At 44.9% G+C, this 20,760-nt stretch overlaps 1 protein-coding gene and 1 pseudogene across 1 annotated transcript in view; one reads left to right on the top strand and one right to left on the bottom strand.

Moving 5' to 3' along the window:
- Positions 1 to 6,872: 6,872 nt before the first annotated feature.
- Positions 6,873 to 20,760, top strand: part of RAB27A (RAB27A, member RAS oncogene family) — an 82,989-nt gene continuing 69,101 nt past the window's right edge. Inside the window, exon 1 of the mRNA XM_012801836.2 lies at positions 6,873 to 6,969. The gene's annotated coding sequence lies outside the window, so the exon portion shown is untranslated. The remainder of the gene's footprint in view (positions 6,970 to 20,760) is intronic.
- LOC100945108 lies at positions 12,041 to 20,406 on the bottom strand (annotated as a pseudogene).

The following is a 20,760-nucleotide window of genomic DNA, read 5'->3' as shown; positions in this document are numbered from 1 at the left end:
AAAAAAAAAAAAAAAAAATAGCATTGGTTCACATCAAAAGCACAGTGGAGACTGTGTTCACTAGGATAGGTTTAATCATCGTCTTTCATTATGTTGACATTTTTGAAGAATACTGACCTGTTTTGTAGTGTGTCCCTTAAATTGGGTTTCTGGGTGCTTTTTCATGATTAAATAGATTGAAAGTGATAGGAATACACAGAACTGATGAGTTAACATGATTCATGTGTAGATTCCCACTTTATTCCACAAGTTACAATCCATTGCTGTCATTAGGGCTGGCTGCATGATTTGTGAGGCCCACTGCAGATGAAAATGCAGGATCCGGAGTGGGGATGAGGGAGTCAGTTTCCTCTTTTCATGGGCTGACTGCTTCAATCCTTGGAAACAGGCAATGCACAAGCCCTTGTATGTTCTTGATTCTTACATGGGGGTGAGAGGTAAGAGGCCCTTGATGAGTAGCCTGCAGAATGTGCCATGACACTGCCAGAGCAGGGAACGGACAACTGCCTTCGTGCTCACCTCATAGTGCTATGACGAGTGTACATACCAGCATAAAGCCTCTCTCGTCAGACCCAGACAAATTGGGACCCAGAAAGCACAAAGGAGAGGAGCTTATGCTTGCATATTGAAGTTGAAAACTGTTTCAAAGACCTTTTAAAATAACCTCACAAGAATTCTCTCATGTCCCTCATGCATCTCGTGCTTTGCATGGGTTGTGTGTTTTGCATGTAGCCACAGATTTCTATGACAACGTTTGTCACTGGACATTCTTTAGGACTTGAGCATGTCAGATAAGATACTCTTGAAAGAACACTTGCCCAGTAACAGCATCTTTACCAATGAAATGAAGCCATCTGTGGCTTTGAGCTTTCAGAACCAATAAAATCAGTTTCCAAATAGCTTGTTTAAAGTTTTTTTTTTTTTTTTTTTTTGGTAGAGACAGAGTCTCTATCGCTCTCGGTAGAGTGCCGTGGCGTCAAACAGCTACAGCAACCTCCAACTCCTGGGCATAGGTGATTCTCTTGCCTTGCCTCAGGTGCCTGTCACAATGCCTGGCTATCTTATTGCAGTTTGGCTGGGGCCAGGTTTGAACCCGCCACCCTCAGTATATGGGGCTGGTGCCCTACTCACTAAGCCACAGGCACCACCCTTAAACTTCTTTTTGCTGATAACATCTTCAATTTACACGCCCCTCTTTGGATGCACCTGTGATTTGCTATAGCTGTGTACCCCAGGTTATGATCTTTTCTGCTTACTCCCAAATAAAATCAAAATATTAGGAGTTATTTATTTTTTTGAGACAGAGTCTCACTATGTTGCCCTCTGTAGAGTGCAGTGGTGTCACAGCTCATAGCAACCTCAAATTCTTGGGCTTAAGTGATTCTTTTGCCTCAGCCTCCCAAGTAGCTGGGACTATAGGTGGCCCCCACAAGACCCGGCTATATTTTGTTGTAGTTATCAGTGTTTGGCAGGCCTGGGCTACGTTCGAACCCGCCAGCTCCAGTGTATGTGGCTGGTGCTCTAGCTACTGAGCTGTAAGTGCCGAGCTCAAGTGATTCTCTTGCCTCAGCCTCCCAAGTAGTTGGGACTACAGGTGCCTACCACAACGCCTGGCTATTTTTCGGGATGGGGGTCTCCCTCTGGCTCTGAGTGGTCTTGAACCTGTGAGCTCAGGCAATCCACCCACCTGGGCCTCCCAGAGTGCTAGGATTATGGGTGTGAGCCCCTATGCCTGGCTCCTTTTTCTTTCTAAAATGTTTATTTCAATGTACAAAAAGTAACATTTAAACATTGTCATAAAATCACGATCAGTTTAACAAGTATAAAATAAGATTTCTGTAAGAAAGTTGACATTTAGGTATAAAATACTTAAAAATAAACTTTTGACATTCACAGTAGGCATTTTGGATTTTTTTTTTTAGAGATAGTCTTATTTTGTTGCCCTCGGTAGAGTTCTATGGCATCACAGCTCACAGCAACCTCCAGCTCTTGGGCTTAGGGGATTCTCTTGCCTCAGCCTCCTGAGTAGCTGGGACTACAGGCACCTGCTCCAACACCTTGCTATTTTTTGGTTATAGTTGTCGTTGTTTGGCGGGCCTGGGCTGGATTTGAACCTGCCAGCTCCGGTGTATGTGGCTGGTGCCTTAGCTGCTTGAGCTGAAGGCGCTGAGCCCACAGTAGGCATTTTGAAAAACAAGGTTTGCTAATGCAGCTTAAAAACAAAAATATATTTAAGGTCCCAGTTAAAATAAGTCCTTAACTGAGGAACAGTCCTCCCTCGAAATGGATCCTGTGTCCTTTTACATGTCTCTGTCATTCTTTGAAAAACCTTTATTGGCTTGGCATCTGTAGCACAGTGGTTAGGGCATTGGCCACATACACTGAGGCCGGTGGGTTTAAGCCTGGCCTGGGCCAGCTAAACAACAATGACAACTGCAACAAAAAAATAGCTGGACATTGTAGTGGGTTACTGTAGTCCCAGCTACTTGGGAGGCTGAGGTAAGAGTTGAGCTTAAGCCCAAGAGTTTGAGGTTGCTGTGAGCTGTAATGACATAGCATTTTATGGAGGGTGACATAGTGAGACTCTATCTCAAAAAAGGAAAAAAAAAAAAAAAGAGAGAGAGAGAAAATCTCCTTTCTTTCCTGGCCCATCTGACTCTTTCCCAGACCAACTTTTCAACCAAGAAGTATGAGATCTTTTTTAAAAAAAATTGAAGCATGCTGGGTTTGTTGGTTCATGACTGTAACCCCAGCACTGGGGAGGCTGAGGCGGGTGGATTGCCTGAGCTCAAGACCAGCCTGAGCAAGACTGAGAGCCTGTCTCTAAAAATGGCTGGGTGTTGTGGGCATTGTGAACTATGATGGCACTCTACCAAGGGTGACACAGTGAGACTCTGTCTCAAGAAGAAAAAAATTGAAGCAAAATTCACACAGCAAGGAATTAACCATTAACCATCTCAATGGGTACATTTCTGTGGCATTTAGTACATTTAGAGTTGGGCAACTACCACTTCATCTAGTTCCAAGAGATTTTCATCACCTTAAAAGGAAACCCCATGCCTAATGCAAAGTCATTACCTATTTCTCCCTCTCCCCAGCCGCCCACCTGCCCGCCTCTGATAACCACTAGTCTTCTTTCTGCCTCTGCATTTACTAGTTCTGGACATTTCATGTGAATGGAATCATACAATATGTATCCTTTTGTGTCTAGCATCTTTCACTTAGCATCCTGTTTTTGAAATTCATCCATATTGTAACATGTACCAGTACTTCATTCTGTTTTATGGCTGAACAATATTCCATTGTGCGGATATGCCACACTTCATTTATTCTCTCCTTAATAGACATCGATCAAGGTTGTTTCCACCTTCTGGCTATTGTAAATAGTGCTGCTATGAACACTTCTGTAGAAAATTTGTTTGAATACTTGCTTTATTTCTTACGGATGTGACAGAGCAGCAGAGAGGGAGTGAGAGGGGAAGAGAGTGAGGAAAGAGAGAAAAGAGAGCAGGGGTCATGGCTTGGTATCCCAAAGGAAAAAAACTGAAAACATGTTTTAAATTCTTTGGGGCATATTTCTACAAATGGACTTGCTGGGTGATCTGGTAATTCTCTGCTTAACTTTTTGTTTGTTATTTTTTTGAGACACAGTCTCTTTTGCCTGGGGTTGGGGTGCCGTGGCCTTAGTCTAGCTCACAGCAACCTCAAACTCTTGGGTTCAAGCGATCTGCCTGCCTCAGCCTCTGGAGAAGCTGGGACTACAGGCATGTGCCACCACATCTGGCTATTTTTTCTATTTTTAGTAGAGATGGGGTCTCACTCTTGCTCAGGCTGGTCTCCAACTTCTGAGCTCAAGGGATCCTCCTTGCCTCGACTTCCAGGAGTGCTTGGATTACAGGCATGCTCATTGAATTCTTTGAAGACTTAGCAAACTGTTTCCAAAGTGCACTATTTCACATTTCCAGTTTTTCCACATCCTTGCCAAATCATTCTTTTTTCTCTCCCTTCCCCCCCAACTCCTCCCCTTTCTTTCCTTCTGGGACCTCTTAGCAGACAGACCTGGATAGCACATATGTACACATATATCCGTTTCTATAAAAATCCATGAGTTCTTACTGATACCTCTGATTTCAACCGTTTTAGAAATACTAGGGCTGGGCTCGGCACCTGTGGCTCAACTGGCTAAAGCGCCAGCCACATACACCGAAGGTGGTGGGTTCAAATCCAGCCCGGGCCCACCAAAAACCACAATGATGGCTGCAACCAAAAAATGGCTAGGCGTGGCAGGCACCTGTGGTCCCAGCTACTTGGGCGGCTGAGGCAGGAGACTCGCTTGAGCTCAGGAGTTGGAGGTTGCTATGAGCTGTGATGCCACAGCACTCTACCCAGGGGGATAGCTTGAGGCTCTGTTTCCAAAAAAAAGATACTGGAGCTGGAATTCTTCATGTTTCAAGTAGAAGCCTGCAATGACAGAAAGGCCCCAGGGTGGGAAGCAAGAGGTGTATTGCCACCAATTTTGTTGCCAGCATAAGAAGTGGTGTAGGGATGGCTTTGAACTGGTGCACAGGATGTGTTCAGTTTCTGTAAGAACACACTCCTTGTTTTCCTCCTACCTCTCTGGACACTCTTTCCTTAGATTCCTTTTGGAATTTTCTCTGTTCATGCCTTAAATGCTGAGTGTTCCTCCTCTAGGTTCTGTAAAAAGCCTCCTGGTTGCCCCCCAAGTTCACTTTCTAGACTAGTTCATTGATTCTCATGTCTCCCTGTACCCTTTGGATGATAGTTCCAGAACACGTCTGCTGAGCTTCAGATAAACCTCTTGTATTACGCACCAAACAGCTTCACCTGAGTGTTCTGTTACTGCTAGTGTGATAAAATGAAACATCTTAAGTGCATTCATGTGGCCTATTTCACCCTCACTCCCTGTTGCAACTAGGTCTTCTTTTTTTTTCGAGACAGAGTTTCACTTGGTCGCCCTTGGTAGAGTGCTGTGCCATCACAGCTCACAGCAACCTCCAGGTATTGGGCTTAGGTGATTCTCTTGCTTCAGCCTCCTGAGTAGCTGGGACTACAGGTGCCTGCCACAATGCTCAGCCACAGGTGCTGCCCACAACTAGGTCTTCTTGCTGTTACCCAGTGGTTCCTAGTTGCCCAAACTAGAAACCTGGGTATCTCTGTGGGTTCCTGCCTCTCCCTCACTCCCTACAACCAATCATCTAGTTGTGAATATGGGGTCACTTTTCCTTTCTTAACCTCAGCAACAGTCTGAAGGCCCTTCTCTCACATGGGGAACAGCCATTGAAATCATCACTCTATATTTGTTCTCTCTAACCCTGAGTTTACAATGTTATGTTTGTCTGGAAGCGTTATACTGAATGAATGAAATTGCCAACTACTGGTTCACCTATATGTGATTTTGTAAATTGGTCAGACATCTGGGAAGCTAACTGTATTGTAATGCAAACTGAATAGTTACAGACTGGAAGGATGATGGGAGTTGGCCGAGTGGGCCTGACACAGCTGGTATTTTGTGGTGAAGGGGGACACCGGTTCAGTGAGATGGGACAGAGGGGAAGAGAAACTGAACTAAGGCTTCCAAACATTTTGCTCCGTTTAAAAGTAGAATGATTTGGCTCAGCGCCTGTGGCTCACATACACCTAAGGTAGGGGGTTCGAATCCAGCCCGGGTCCGCCAAACAACAATGACGGCTGCAACCAAAAAATAGCTGGGCATTGTGGTAGGTGCCTGTGGTCCCAGTTACTTGGGAGGCTGAGGCAGGAGACTTGCTTGCGCCCAGGAGTTGGAGGTTGCTGGGAGCTGTGATGCCACAGCACTCTACCCAGGCTCTGTCTCAAGAAAAAAAAAAAGGTAGAATGATTTGGATCGGAGGGGCTTTGCCTTAGAGTCTCCAGGGCAAGCCCAAGGCTGCTGTCCAGACCTCCGGGCCACTGTAGGATAAACTTGGCCTGTGAGAGAATCAGGTGGCGCCAGGTCCCGTGGCCCTGCAGGCCCGCGCCCAATCCGCTGGGTGGCAGCAAAAGCTCGCGGTGTCTCCAGACAGAGGCTGTTCTTCAATGCACCGCAGTGCCCCCTCTTTTTAAAAAACGAATTGCTCTAACGCACTCTACAATTCGAATCAGACTGGGTGACCAGAGACCACCTGTCGTTTCCTCCCAGAACTGTGTTTATTTTTTCCTGCCAGATTTTTTACTCGTTGCATCTCCTTCTTCCCCTGTTTCCAAGAATCCCAGACTTTTCCTGGCCTCGGAAAGGCCGTGCCGGGTTCCTCGGAGCGAGGAGCCGGAGGGGCGGGATGGGAAGGGGCGTGTGGGACGCCCGGCGCTGATCCGGCCCTGGGGGCGCCGCCGCAGGACCCCTCGGACTTAGGAACTGGGGGCAGTGCCACCTTACAGCCACTCAGCACCTCTGGGTACGACGGTGAAGATGCTGACCTGATGTTCTGGAGAACACCTTTAGAAAACGGCTTTGGGGGGAAGAAATTTGACGAGAGTCACCAAATCATACCTCCTAGCACACCGATCCTTGGGGAGTTCGCAAATGTCGCCTCAAACGTCGTCTCAAAACGAAAACAACCGCCTATCGTTTCGCGCCTCCAGCATAGGGTAATTATCACCAAGACAAATGAGGCGACCCGGGCTTTTTCGTGGCCCACGAGAGCGCCCGGCGGCAGGTGCGGCGGCCGGGGAGGGGCGCGCGAGGCGGCCCTGAGCCCTCCCCGGTCCCTTCCCACCCCGGGGCGGGCGGGAGGTGCTCCCCGAGGTGACAGGAGGAGGCGGGAGGTGGAGGAAAGAGAGGAGGGCCCGCCCCCACCTCGCTCGCCTTTACGGGAAGTGATGTGGGGCCAGACGGAAAATACCCGCCAAGGACCCAAAAAAGGCCGGCAGCGGTGGACGCGGCGCGCGGGGACACAGAGCTGCGGTGCGGCCAACACACCCGGGCCGAGCCAGGTGAGGGCGGGCGGCTGCCTGGGGCGCGGGAGGCGCGCTCGGTTCCCGGCCCCCGGCCGGTTCCCACCCAGCTGGGAGCTGAACCAGGTGCCCGGGGAGTGGCTTTGGAGACTGCGAACCCTCTGCTCCCCGGCTCCGGGCGTCGGAGCCCGCCAGAAAAGTAGTGTTGCCTCTCCCAGGCTCCCTGGACAGGCCCCACTGATGACAGCTGCCGGGGGTGGGAGATTAGCTGGGGCGAGGGGCGGGTCAGGGGTAGTTCTAGGTCTAGGGCTGGTCAGGGGTAGTTCTAGGTCTGGCCGAGGTCACTTCTGGGGGCATCCAGGTGCGGGAGGACACTTCGGAAGGAAAGGACCCTTCACCTGGGGGAGAGGAGGAAGGTCCCAGACCGCTCGCACTGTTTTCCGTTTATTTCACGTCTTTACACCTTGGTGGTCAGGGTCTGGACTGCAAACTAGCTGCTCCTGTCAGGCAGACAGACAATCCTACCTGGTAGCCAGGCCCTTGCGTGGTCTGATCTGATGACAGGCTTTGTAACTACTGCCAAACCCTTGACTCGTCCCAGTAGATCCCCAGTTAAGCCAAGTTAGGCCTGAAGGGAAGGAAATCCCCTGTAAGCCCTAGACTGAGCCTTCCCGCCTTGCTCCTGCTGGCCACCCAGACGCACGTGGCCCCAGGATTTTCTGCAGCTGGGGCCTCTTCCTTACCTCTGTGAATAAAGGCCTTTCTTCCTACAGGATGAATTCTCACTTTGTGCTTCACAAGTGTCAGTCCGATGTCGAGGTAGGGGGTAGGGAAATACGGTGTTATGCCATTAAGTTTTCTGTAATCATTGCTGATTGCTGATTAAATTATTAAATTTGCGAGTGCCCCATCCCTCCCTCCCTCCCTCCCTCTCTTCCTCCCTCCTCTCCTTCCTTCCTTTCTTCTTTCCTAACTTCCAACTTGCTTTAGGGGGAAAATAGCCTGGAAAACATTTTCTGCAGGTGGTTAGAAAGGAAGAAAAGTTAATATAATGCTGAAAGGATTTGTCTGAGGATTTGTCCTTTTTAGTATTTTATGTGGCTTTTTTCATTCCTACTTTCTATCTTCCTTCATTTTGTCCCTTTATTGCTTCTCTCTCCCTTCCTTCCTTTCTTTTCTTTCTTTCCTTCTTCATTTCTTTTTTTTTTTGAGACAAAGTCTCACTCTGTGTCTTGGGTAGAGTGCTGTGACATCACCACTCACGGCAACCTCCACTGTTAGGCTCAAGCGATTCCCTTACCTCAGCCTCTGGAATAGCTAGGATTATAGGCACCCACCACAATGCCAGCTAGTTTTTCTATTTTTACTAGAGATGGGGAGGGTCTCACTTTTGCTCAGGTTGGTCTTGAACTTTTGACTCAAGCAATCCACCAGCCTCAGTCTCCTGGAGTGGTAAGATTATAGGCATCAGCTACCTCACCTGGCTCCTTCCTTCCTTTCTTAATTTCATGACCTACCTTGATTATTATTATTATTATTTTTTTTGAGACAGAGTCTCACTTTGTCACTCTTAGTAGAGTGCCATAGCGTCATAGCTCACAGCAACATCCAACCCTTGGGCTTAAGTGATTCTCTTGCCTCAGCCTCCAAAGTAGCTGGGACAACAGGTGCCCACCACAATGCCCAGCTATTCTTTCTTTTTTTTAGAGACAAGATCTCACTCTTGCTCAGGCTGGTCTTGAACCTGTGAGCTCAGGCAATCTACAGTGGTAGGATCAGCTTATTTTTGAATCTCATTATTTCAAGAGATATCTTAGACAAAATAAATGTCCAACTAACTTTAGCTGAACATACCATCAAATTAAGGGATAAACCTTTGTTTATTGTCATCATTGGAAATGCCTAGTCCAAACATTTAATTTTTCTGGACCATACCACCAAGTATCTAGCATAACTATTTCCTTGTTCTACTGCTGCTGATAGACCAGTGTTGGTTATAATTCAATGGGATTTCCTGCTGAATGAGGAACTGTGAGAATTCTCAGTGAGAATTGAATTAATTTGACCTAGAAAGTATTGTAATTAACTTTCTATGTTATTTAAAAACTTGAATCTACTTCCATTGTTATTTAAACTTGTCTTAGAATGTGTCCTATCCAGATCTTCACTGCACAATATGGAAGAATTATTTTTACATATACATGGGGGTATGTGTATGTTCCAAATCATAAAAGTTTTAATATCTGACAAAACAGTGCTTTTGGGTTTAAAATATGAGCCAGTAAGAACCAAATTTTCTGGTCATTGTTAAAACAAGACTGGCTCTTGATGAGACTAATTTTTCCCTTTCTTACCCTTCATTCTTTATGCCTAAAGCAGATTTTGCTTGTACTATATTTGTTCCTAGGGCAGCGCCTGTGCCTCAAAAGGGTAGGGTGCTGGCCCCATATGCCTAGAGGTGGCAGGTTCAAACCCAGACCTGGTCAAAAAAAAAAAAGATAGAATCCCTATATTTGTTCCTCTGCCTCTCAGTCAGGAAGTTTGAGTTTATGATCTGGTTTCCCTTACGCTGATTGATTACCTTGGGAACAGACATTAGCACTGCGTTGAAAGCAAAGATAAAGGGTTTGTAATTAACTTTATGTCCATGGAGTGAGGTGTGCAGAGTAGGGAGCATTCAGCTTGTTTGGTCTGCTTTTTCTGCTTGGGGAGTATCAGAGGGCACACCAAGTTCTTTTTTATTTAAAAAAAATCTTCTTTTTTTAGAGATAGGATCTCGCTCTGTCGCCCAGTCTGGAATGCAGTGGTGAAATTGTAACTCACTGTAGCCTCCAAATCCTGGGCTCAAGCAATCCTCCTACCTCCCTGCCTCAGCTTTTGGAGTAGCTGGGACTACAACTGTGCCACCATGTCCATCTGATTTTTATTTTTTTAGAGACAGGGTCTCACTGTGTTGCCCAGACTGGTCTCAAACTCCTGGGCTTGAGTGATCCTCCTGTCTCTTCCTCCTAAAGTGCTAGGATTACAAGTTTCCTGTTTTTTTCCTCTGTATATGCAAACCTTGAAAAGACCTTCCATTTAATGCTTTAGCCAGCTACTCTTAGGACTATCCATGTATATGGAATCAGACTTTTACCTCTTAAGATTGAATTTTTTTTTTTTTTTTTTTTTTTTGCAGTTTTTAGCCAGGGCTGGGTTTGAACCCGCCCCCTCTAGCATATGGGGCTGGCGCTCTACTCCTTTGAGCCACAGGTGCTGCCCATTAAGATTGAACTTCTAATGCAGGGATGGAGGTAGCATGCCAGAATTAGCAAATAAAAACAGGTAAATTTGCATTTTGAGTCACTAATAAATAATTTTTTTCTATATCTCCTGCACTATTTGGGACATACTTTTACTAAATGTTATTTACCGGAAATGCAAATTTAGCTGGGTGTCTTATTTTTATGTGGCAGCCCTAGTTGGAGGTCATGCTTATGCATAAGAAACCCATTGATCCTGGCGGTGTTCCACGAATGACTGAGTTATGGCTCACTTTGGTGACTGTGTGTGTATCCATCTAAGTGAAAGAGAGGGATTGTAAACTCAAGAAGTATTGGAAGTAGAAAAAAGTTAGAAAACATTTAGTTTTATTCCAGTTTTTTATAGTTAAGGACACTTGCATCTGGAGAGATGAACACTTCTACAAAGTCACATAGGGTTAGTGGCAGACCCAGAACTGGGACTTGGGAGACCAGGTCTGCTACATGACTTTTTTCCTTAAGAGGTCATGTATAAGTTGCTTATGTTTTAGAGTTCACTCTTAATCAATCACTTCTGTTGTCACTCACTCCTTATGACTTCATTATCACCCTGGCCCTGCAGTCCCCAGATCCAGTATGTGGCAGCCAAAGCCATTCTCTTTTCACTTTTCTCTGAGTCATGTGATTGTTGAAAGCTAGTATTTGGTTGTATTCCTGTTTTGATGCCAGAAAGCTCAGTGTGTTTTTATCCCTTTTAAGGGCTTGTTAATGTTTGTGTCCCTTTTGAGTACGTATCATAAAATGCTTTGGTGAAGGTAGACTTACTTAGTGTAATTCTACAGCAACAGGTATTGTCTTACTGAAAGCCTGTTTGCTTTGAGCCTCCTGCTTCTACAACATACCTCATCACTTTGTATTTTGCTGGAATAAATATGAAAAATAGACATATGGCAAGGACCCATGTAGGAAGATTAGGTATATGTGACTTGCCCATTAGAGACGTGTCCTTTTGAAATACTAACTTATAAGTATATTTAAAGTTGTACCTTTTTAAGAAAGCAGCCTTGAAAATGAACATGCTTCCTTTCTCTGCCAGTAGAATACCATATTCCAGAACCACTAATCTTGTTTTTTCATAGCCTTGTTGGTTAATTCATATACAGCCTTACCAGCTGCCAGGTCAAAGCTTAATAATAAAGTCTGTTGCCAAGAGACTGAAAAATCTGTTCGTTCTTATTTGCTGCCCTTTAACTACCTTGGCCTGATCCCACCACATGGTGGTTTGTCAAGTCTCATCTGGGTATGGCTGGATAGTAACGTCCTGTGTATTTGTATCATTAAAAGCAGAGACGAAATATCTCAATCAGTTAGTTAAGTGTGATAATAGGGTACTTTTATTCTTGCTGTGCTACCCCTAATATGGGGGCATGACACATACAGAAATAGGTTACGACTTAAATATTCATTTGAGATACCTAAGAATTTTTATTTTTTCTTTTTTGAGGTGGGGGGATATGACCTTTATTGAGCTTATCCAGCAGAGTGGAAATAATGTCTGTACAAAACCAAATGTTTGCTACTACAACTTCTGCATCACAATTAAAATCCAAACAGTTTTTTTTTAAGAACAGTCAACTCAATCAAAACCCACTACTTTCAGAATCAACAGCTTCTTTGAAGCCACAGTAACACATAAATTTGGTTAAGACCTGAATGCAGAAATTTGGTTGGTTGGAAAGCTAATTAAATTTCCAACTTGCTCAAATAGAATTACAAAAAGGCAAAATTGTGTTTTTCACAGAGACAAGGTCCCCTGGCATCACCAACACTGGACAGCTGTTTGTTAGCGTATGTAGAGTCCTGTGATATTAAGGAACCCAGGCATCCTTTAGACCAGTCTTCTGTTGTCTTTTCTTCCCAGTGAGAGATTTGTGGCCGTGGAATGACACCCCCGCCAGCTACTGTAGCCTTGATGAGAGAGTCCAATTCCTCATCTCCACGAATAGCAAGTTGCAAGTGAGGAGGGGTGATACGCTTTACCTTTAAATCTTTTGGTGCATTTCCTGCTAGTTCAAGCACCTCTGCAGTGAAGTTCTCCGGTATGGCTGCGCTGGACACAGCGGCAGTTGCGCCCACACGTCCATGACTGATTGTCCTAGATTTCAGGTGTCGATGAACGCAGCCCACCGGGATCTGCAAGCCGGCTCTCTGGAGCGGGAAACCGCCTTTCCCAAGTCCTTCCCAGCCTCACCGCAGCCATTTCGAATTCAGCTGAAGCTCAAACAAGTAAGACAGAGAAAGGGCTAATCAGAGACAGCGAGATCCCACCACCTACTCCTTCGTCTCACCGCTATTCAAACTGCCCCTGAGAATTTTTAAATATAACCCAAGGTTGTGGTCAGGATTTCTTTTTTCTTGTTATGTGTTATTAATTTTCATAATGAATTCACCACTGCAAGGGAGTAACTGCCCAGGAATGAGTGAAGAGGTTTAGCAGCCCATGGAAAGATAAGCTATCCTTACAGTCAAATGCTGAAAACCTAGTATAGTGTCTCTTGTTAGGGCTGAGGCCAGCTCTCTGTCACCCCACCTCTGCTCTAGGCACTCAGGACTGTGAAGGGAGTTGCAGTATTTCTGCAGGTAGTGACCCATCCCCATGTTCCAGAGCTGCTGCTTGAATGCAGAGGAACCAACACAGCCAGGAATCAGTAGGCCAGTTCTTGGTCGGAGTATTGCTGATAATTAGCTTTCTGACATCCCACCGGTGTCTCTCAATTGGGGTTAACCCCCCGCCCTTTCCTTCCAGGGCACATTTAGCAAATGTCTGGAGACATTTTTGATTGTCACATCTGGGGAGTTACTACGGCCTTTAGTGGATAGAAGCTGGGATGTTTTTTTTTTTTGAGACAGGAGCCTCAAGCTGTCCCCCTGGGTAGAGTGCCGTGGCATCTCAGCTCACAGCAACCTCTAACTCCTGGGCTCAAGCAAGTCTCCTGCCTCAGCCTCCCAAGTAGCTGGGACCACAGGTGCCCGCCACAACGCCCGGCTATTTTTTAGTTGCAGCCATCATTGTTTGGCAGTCTGGGCTGGGTTTGAACCCGCCACCTTGAGTGTACGTGGCTGGCGCCTTAGCCACTTGAGCCACAGGTGCCGAGCCTAGAAGCTGGGATGTTGATGAACATTCTACAATGCACGGGACAGCCCCACAACAAAAGGATTAAAGGATTATCCCGCCCCAAATGTCAATAGTGTCCAGGCTGAGAAACTCAGCATTAGACAAATCATTGAACCTTGCTGGCTTGCAGTTTCCCAAGTAACATATTTTCTCCATCATGTAGAGCTACCCACACCTAATGCTGTCACTCACTCACCCCAATTCTAAGTCATTAAATGTAAGATAGGGCTCAGGTATCCCAAGAAACTCAAATGGGCAGTCAGGGCTGAGAACCACTGCCCCAGGGCTCATGTCAAATGAGATTCCCAAGGAGGCGCCAAGCTGGAGAGGAGCAGATCCTGTGGGGACAGCCTGCCAGGAGGAGGAGTGCTAGGTTGCTCTACAGTGCCTGTTATGCACGTCCACATGGGCAGAAGCCTGCCAGGAGGCCACAGAGAGCAAGACTGACGGCTACACAGGGATCTGTGCTCTCAGAGCCTCCACGCAATGGACTCTCAACCTCCAGGACTTCCAGCCGATCCCCACACCCTCAAGCCGGAGGTGCCAAGGGAACAGGAAGAATGGACAATGTCTCCACCAACACCCTCTTTTCTATGTACCTCGAGCTTCTCTAGGAGATTGAAAGTCAGTAACAAAAAACCTCACCCTGAGTCATCAGACTATTTTGCCACCCAGATAAGGAAACCACATTTGTTGCACTTACAGAATTGTGTGATTTAAGAGTTGGTAGGAACTTTAGAAATGGTGTAGCCTGATCTCCTCTCTCAGAGATTCCGAGCTATACGCCCCCCAAACACATGGCTCATGGATGGCAGAGAGGTTTCCAAAAGGCAGGTCTGATGATTTCCTGGTGTGTTCTTTTTAATACTCCCTATACTGATATTTCTTGATTGAAACCAATTGTGAGGCGGGCCATCCAAAATTGTGTTGGTTTGTTGTTTAAAGGAAGTGACTTCTCGATGGAACTAATAACAACCAAGGTCTCTTCCTTGAACCCTTCTGAAATATCACAGGAAATGGAACAAGTACATTATGACTTTTATTTATGTTAAAGCAGTGCAGAAATAGCCCAGTACCCACTCTGTGCCAGCTGACAGTTAAAAACCACCATCATTTCTTGTCTGTACTGCTGTTTTTCTGTTCTCATTCTTCCCCACCCCCCACCTCCCTTAGCCCATTCTTCACATAAAGTTATCAATCTTCAAAAAATGGAATTCAGATCATATTCTTCTTATGCTTAAAATCGTAGTCGCTTCCTATTGCTTTGGGTGTAAGATCCAAATGAGTAGCTGTGGTCTAAGGGTCTCTGGGATGCAAGTGCTGTTTGCCTCCCTGAGCTCAGTTTATCCCTGAGCCTCTGTCTTCCAACCTCATCTCCTTTCTTTCTGTTCCTTAGAAATGCCAAGCGCAGATTTAGTCCTATGCAATTTATATTTTCTCCTACATTTTGGACTTTATTTATTTATTCATTTATTAAGATACTTACTCTGTATCTGGTTTAGAGTGCCATGGCCTCAGCTCAGCCTAACTCATAGCAACCTCAAACTCCTGGCTTCAAGTGATCCTCCTGCATCAGCCTCCTGAGTAACTGGGACTATAGGTACACCCCACCGTGCCCAGCTACGTTTTCTATTTTTAGTAGAGATGGGGTCTCACTCTTGCTTATGCTGGTCTGGGACTCCTGAGCTCAAGGGATCTTCCTGCCTTGGCCTCCCAGAGTGCTAGGATTATAGACTTGAGCCATCGTGCCCAGCCTGGACTTTATTTTTTAAACTAAACCTGAATGCCCATTTATTAGTATATGAGAAATGGAACTGCTAAGTAGACTAGATTCTTTTCTTTAAGGACAAGTGTACTTGCTTCCTGTGGTTAAAACAAAAACAAAAACAAAGACAAACAAACAAACAAAACCACCAAAAGCTCCCTGGGAAGCGAATATAAAAGGGGAAGGCTACTTGGTACACAGAGAATTAGAGCACAAGGACAGTTTGTATGTTGGAAGAGGTCAGAGAGATCATCATGTTAATGGTTCCCCAAACCTACTGTCCATGAAATTTGCACAGGGCATTTTTGTTTAAAGCATACCCACACAAAACAACACATTTTTCAATTTCTCCTTTGGAGATTCTAGTTTTTTAGGTTTGGGGCTAGGGCTGGGGAATCCAAGTTTTATTTAAAATACTGCTCTAGATTGATGGAGCACAACCAGGTTTGGGAACCACTGAACGGGTCTACCTCTGTTCCTAGATGAGTAAACTGAGGCTCAGAAAGACCCTCACTCAGGGCTACACACCTAGTGGGTGGAATGGTGGAACTCAAATATCCCCATCTTCTGCGTAAAGCTCAAAAAATGTAGTAAGAAAGATTCTTAGGGCTAGTGGCAGCACAGCCTAAGAAATTACTTGTTATTTACGTGTAACTACCCAGCATGGTGTCAAACAGAAACTACACACGGCATAGTTTTTGCTTTTTATCACAAAGTGTCAAATGAGGACCGGCCATATCAATACCTTCTGGGAACTTGTTAGAAATGTGTCTTCTCACCCCTGCCCCAGACCTACTGACTCTGCAACTCAGGTGGGACCTAAAGTGTGTGTTTTGAAGCCATCCAGGTGATTCTGACACACTCTGAAGGTTGAGAACCACTTTTTACTGGCACGTTTTACAACACAGCCCTTGCTTAAAGCTGCCTCTGCTGGCCTTGGCCTTTGCAGTTGATGGCTTATTGACACTGAGGCTTTACTTAAGCTAGCCATCTGCTTTCCTCGTTGACATTTATTCAAAACAGGAGCTATTATTATAAGTCTTCATTAGAATGTCACACACAAGAGAGGAAATGGAGTAATACTTACTTAGTGCCTGCTGTACTATGTGAGGCACTAGGCTTGAGGCTTTGCCTTTTATTTCTTTTAATTCTCAAAATCATCCAATGGGTTCAGTGCTATTATCCCTATTAGAAGATTTGGAATCAGAGGCTGGTAGAGGTTAAACTAATCTTCCCCCATAGGTCATTTTCCTAGCTGTCCTTATGCATTTTGCTATCTGTTAACTCCCTAGAACAGTGGCCCTTGAACCTTACTACATACAGCTAGAAATCTCTGGGAAGCCTGTTATACATGCAAATTCTCCAGGTCTCCCTTGCAGAGATCCTAATTCAGAAAGGCTTGGGTGGGACCCAGATCTTGTGTTTTCATCAACGACCTCAGGTGATTCTGTTGCCAGCCCTGGATCCATTTATTCTGTCCCTAATTGGTTGACCAGATGACCCTCAAGGTTTGAGGTTTTTGTGGTTCTCCAGTGTTTTGTGCTCTCAGGCCTTGGGCCCTGGGTGGAGATGCTGGCAGAAGAAATACTAGTATGAGGAGGGAGAGCTTGACAGCCATTACGGAGAAGTTTCTTCTGTGCCTGGCTGTTTCTGCCCTCTGTTGCCTCTTGGAGGGTTCCCAGGTCATGTCACAGTTCTGAGTAACTTGTCATCCTTTCTGTTATCTACCCCCAATTTGTAATTTTTGTATAGCAACTTTGCCCTTGTGTTTGTGGGGCGCATACATGTGAGCAGTTTCTTCTAGGCTCTAGTTAATTACTATGGAGTAGTGAATTGCTTCAGCTTTTAAAGTCAAAAATGGTGTTTCATCTCCTTGTTGGTAAGAACCCTTATTTTTCAAGGATAGAATTGACACATTTAGTGAATGGTTTGGCAGTCCATTAGAAGACTAAGTAATTTGGTGCCACTATGAAGTCAAAAGTGAAATGCAAAATTAAAGACTAATTTCAGATAAGATTGCTGATACCATTTCTGGAGAGGTGAGCTGATTTTCTATCTGCCGGTACAGAAGCTGCTACTGACATAAACACCTCAGGGTTCCCGTATTGTAAAAGAGTTGTGTATACGAAAAGGCGGTGAAAACCTGCCAGGCCTTTGCCCAGTGGAGAAACCAGCAACGTTGGATTATTAAATTTCTTTACCATGTTTTAGTCCTTGAAACACATTCTGTTTGACAAGGGTGAAAGGAAATTCACAAGAGCAAACATTTCAGCTTCCTGGGACTCACCAGATACACAGCAAGTTACAGGTCGTGTTTCTAAGAATATTTTGTCCCCAGACATTAGAGTGGACAGTGATAATATGCAAGCGAGCCCAGTAGCTACAGCTACCATGTGTGTGAGGAATTATAAAAACATTTGCTCGTTTAATTCTCAGCAACATTTCAAAGCAGATAATATCCTTCATTTTCCAGATTATGAAACAGATTCAAAAGGATTAAGCAATTTGCGCAGTTCAGGGATGGGATTTCCAGGGATGCAGGACTTTGAGTGCTGTAACTTGGACAGTCCCCAGTAAACTGGGATAGGTGGTCACTCTGAGTGTCACCGGCCTACTGACCCACAGCTGACAATGAGGAAGGAAGCCCAAAGGGCTCTGAACAGTCAGGCAGAGGGTTGATCATACTGGAACCTGGAGACTCTTAGAACCTTTCTTGGTGCCCATTTTCCTCCTTTTTACACCTAGTTCCAATAAGCTTGGTCATTTGGTTTCCAGGTGGCTTGTCAATTAGAAACAGCACATTGGAAGGAAGTAAGGGTCGTTTAGGAAGGCACACTGCTTACTGTGCTGAGGGATAGTTGGCTGGCTGACAGCAAAGGTAGGGGCGGGAAGAATAAAATATAAATTAATAGAAGACATGAAATTGACACATCACTACATCAGTCAAAATGATCAGAAGCCATATGTTATTACAAGGGCAAACATTCTTTAATAAAAATCATCTTTGAACATTTCCCATGTGCAAACACAATTTTAGGTGCTTTGTAAGTATTATATAATTCATCCTTACAACATATTTCTATTATTATTCCTGTTCCACAGATGAGACAGCTGAGGCAGAGAGGTTAAGTAATTTGCTCAAGGTCACACAGCTAGTGAGAGGTAAAGCTGAGATTCAAAGCTAGACAGACCGTCTGCAGAGCTCAGGCCCTCAGCACCCTTCTTCAGTGTAGGCCCTGGATCCTGAGCACGTAGCACAGCAAGGTAGGGATGTTTGTTGTGATGTCCTGTATCATTCAAGAACAACAACAACAAAAAAGTAAGCATGGGCATTACCGTTTAGTGTGTATTATTATTTTTAAATTTTCAGAATATTACGGGGGTATAAATGTTTTGTGTATGTGGATTGCTTTTCTACGGCTTAAGTCAGGGTTGTAAGTGTACCAACACCCAGATTGTGTTCGTTGCACCCATTAAGGCTTGATTTCACCCAACCTCTCCTCCTCCCTCCCACCTGCTAAATTTCGGCTGAGTTTTTACTCTCACCTGTGCACATGAGTGTTGATCGGTCAGTTCCAGTTTAATAGTGAGTACATGTGGTGTTTGTTTTTCCATTCTTTAGATATTTCACTTAGGACAGTGGTCTCCAGTTCCATCTAACTTGTTGCAAAAGGAATTAAGACATCTTTCTTCATGGCTGAGTAGTATTCCATGATAGCTATATTTCATATTTTTTTAATCCACTCATGAATTGATGGGCACGTGGGTTGATTCCACCTCTTTGCGATTGTGAATTGTACTGTAATAAACATTCAAGTGCAGGGATCTTTTTGATAAAATGACTTCTTTTCCTTTGGGTGAATCCCAAAGTAGTGGGATTGGTGGATTAAATGGTAGGTCTACTTTTAATTCTTCTTCTTCTTCTTCTTTTTTTTTTTTGAGACAGAGCCTTAATCTGTCACCCTAAGTAGAGTGCCATGGCATCACAGCTCACAGCAACCTCCAACTCCTGGGCTCAAGTGATTCTCTTGCCTCAGCCTCCCAAGTAGCTGGGACTACAGGTGCCCACCAGAATACCCAGCTTTTTTTTGGTTCTAGTTGTCATTATTTGTCATGCCTGGGCTGGATTCGAACCTGCCAGCTCTGGTTGTATGTGGCTGGCGCCTTAGCTGCTTGAGCTACCGGCGCCAAGCCTACTTCTTTAAGGAATCTCTATAGTGTTTTCCACAGAGGTTGTACTAGTTTTTAGTCCCACCAACAGGATATCCATGTTCCCATTTCTCTACATCCACAGCAGCATCTATCGTTCTGGAACATTTTGATAAAAGCCATTCTCACTGGGGTTGGGGGATATTTCATTGTGGTTTTTCATTATTATTATTTAAGACCTTTATTAACAGGTGCTTGCAGTTTGTTGACTTTTTTGAAAAAATCAAGTTGTAAACTTTTATTACAAATTAAAAATGAAGTTGTTAAAAATCTCAGCTTGACCAGATATGAAACAATTTAAAAACCTTTAAAGGCGTATTGAGAAAAAACAGGCTTAAAAAAAAAAGATGTTTGTTACTACGAAAAAAGAGGTCTTTAGGTAAAAATAATAAAAACCCCATGCTGCATAGATAATGCAGATAGTTGTAGTTATCTGGTCAACGGGCAAAAAGCAAGCACTTAAGGTCTTCAGCTCCAATCTTCTGTTCATTTCTTATTGCTGAAAGTTCATAATCATTTCTTCTCATTGGATGACTTTTTTTTTTTAATTTTTTTTTTTTTGAGACAGAGGCTTCCTCTGTCACCCTTGGTAGAGTACATGGCATCATAGCTCACAGCAAACTCAAACTCTTGGACTCAAATGATCCTCTTGCCTTAGTCTCCCAAGTACCTGGGACTACAGGCGCCTGCCACAATGTCCGGCTGTTTTTAGACACAGAATCTTATTCTTGCTCAGGCTGGTCTTGAACTCCTGAGCTCAAGCAATCCACCCACTTCCTTGCTGGATGAGTAAACCTGGTTATGGTAGAGATGGTAAGCTGGGATTTACTCATGGTAAGCTGGGATTTACTCAGCCTGCCCTGCTCAGCCTCGAGAGCAGGCGAATTCTCAGCTGGTGGATTGGCTGCTTTTGTCTCTTTGACATCTTGTGGTTTAGGGCTTTCTGCATTGGTGATTGAAGTTACAACAGTACCAACATAGGGGCGGCTGCTGACCTTGGGTCTGGTCTCCTTGATCCTCTTTATCCTCTTCACTGCCATCCTGTCTGGGCTGTCTTTGGTGAGGAGGACCCCCTGTGGAATCATGGTCTATAACCCCCAATACATATTCTGTCTTACTGGTCTACCTTGTGCTCCCACACCCTGGTTGTCACACCCTCTCTGCCCTGGAGGTTTGAAATACTGTGGTCTACACCCATAGGGTCTCCACATGTAGTAAGGTGGGAACCTTTGCTGGTGTCGTGGGGCCTGGCCTTCAGGAGCACTCTGTGATCCCCCCACCCCACTATTCTATTCTGCTGGTAATTGTGTGGAGGACCCCGAGGACCTGATCAGCACCTATAAGGGTCTTGTTGTGGTTTTGATTTGCATTTGCCTGATGATTAGTGGCATTGATCATTTTTCATGTTTATTGGCCATTAGTCTATCTTTTTTTTTTTT

This window comes from Otolemur garnettii, unplaced genomic scaffold (assembly GCF_000181295.1).
Source record: "Otolemur garnettii isolate 467f Iridium unplaced genomic scaffold, OtoGar3 scaffold00011, whole genome shotgun sequence".
Classification (NCBI taxonomy): Eukaryota; Metazoa; Chordata; class Mammalia; order Primates; family Galagidae; genus Otolemur; species Otolemur garnettii.
This window is presented reverse-complemented; position numbering and strand designations above follow the sequence as displayed.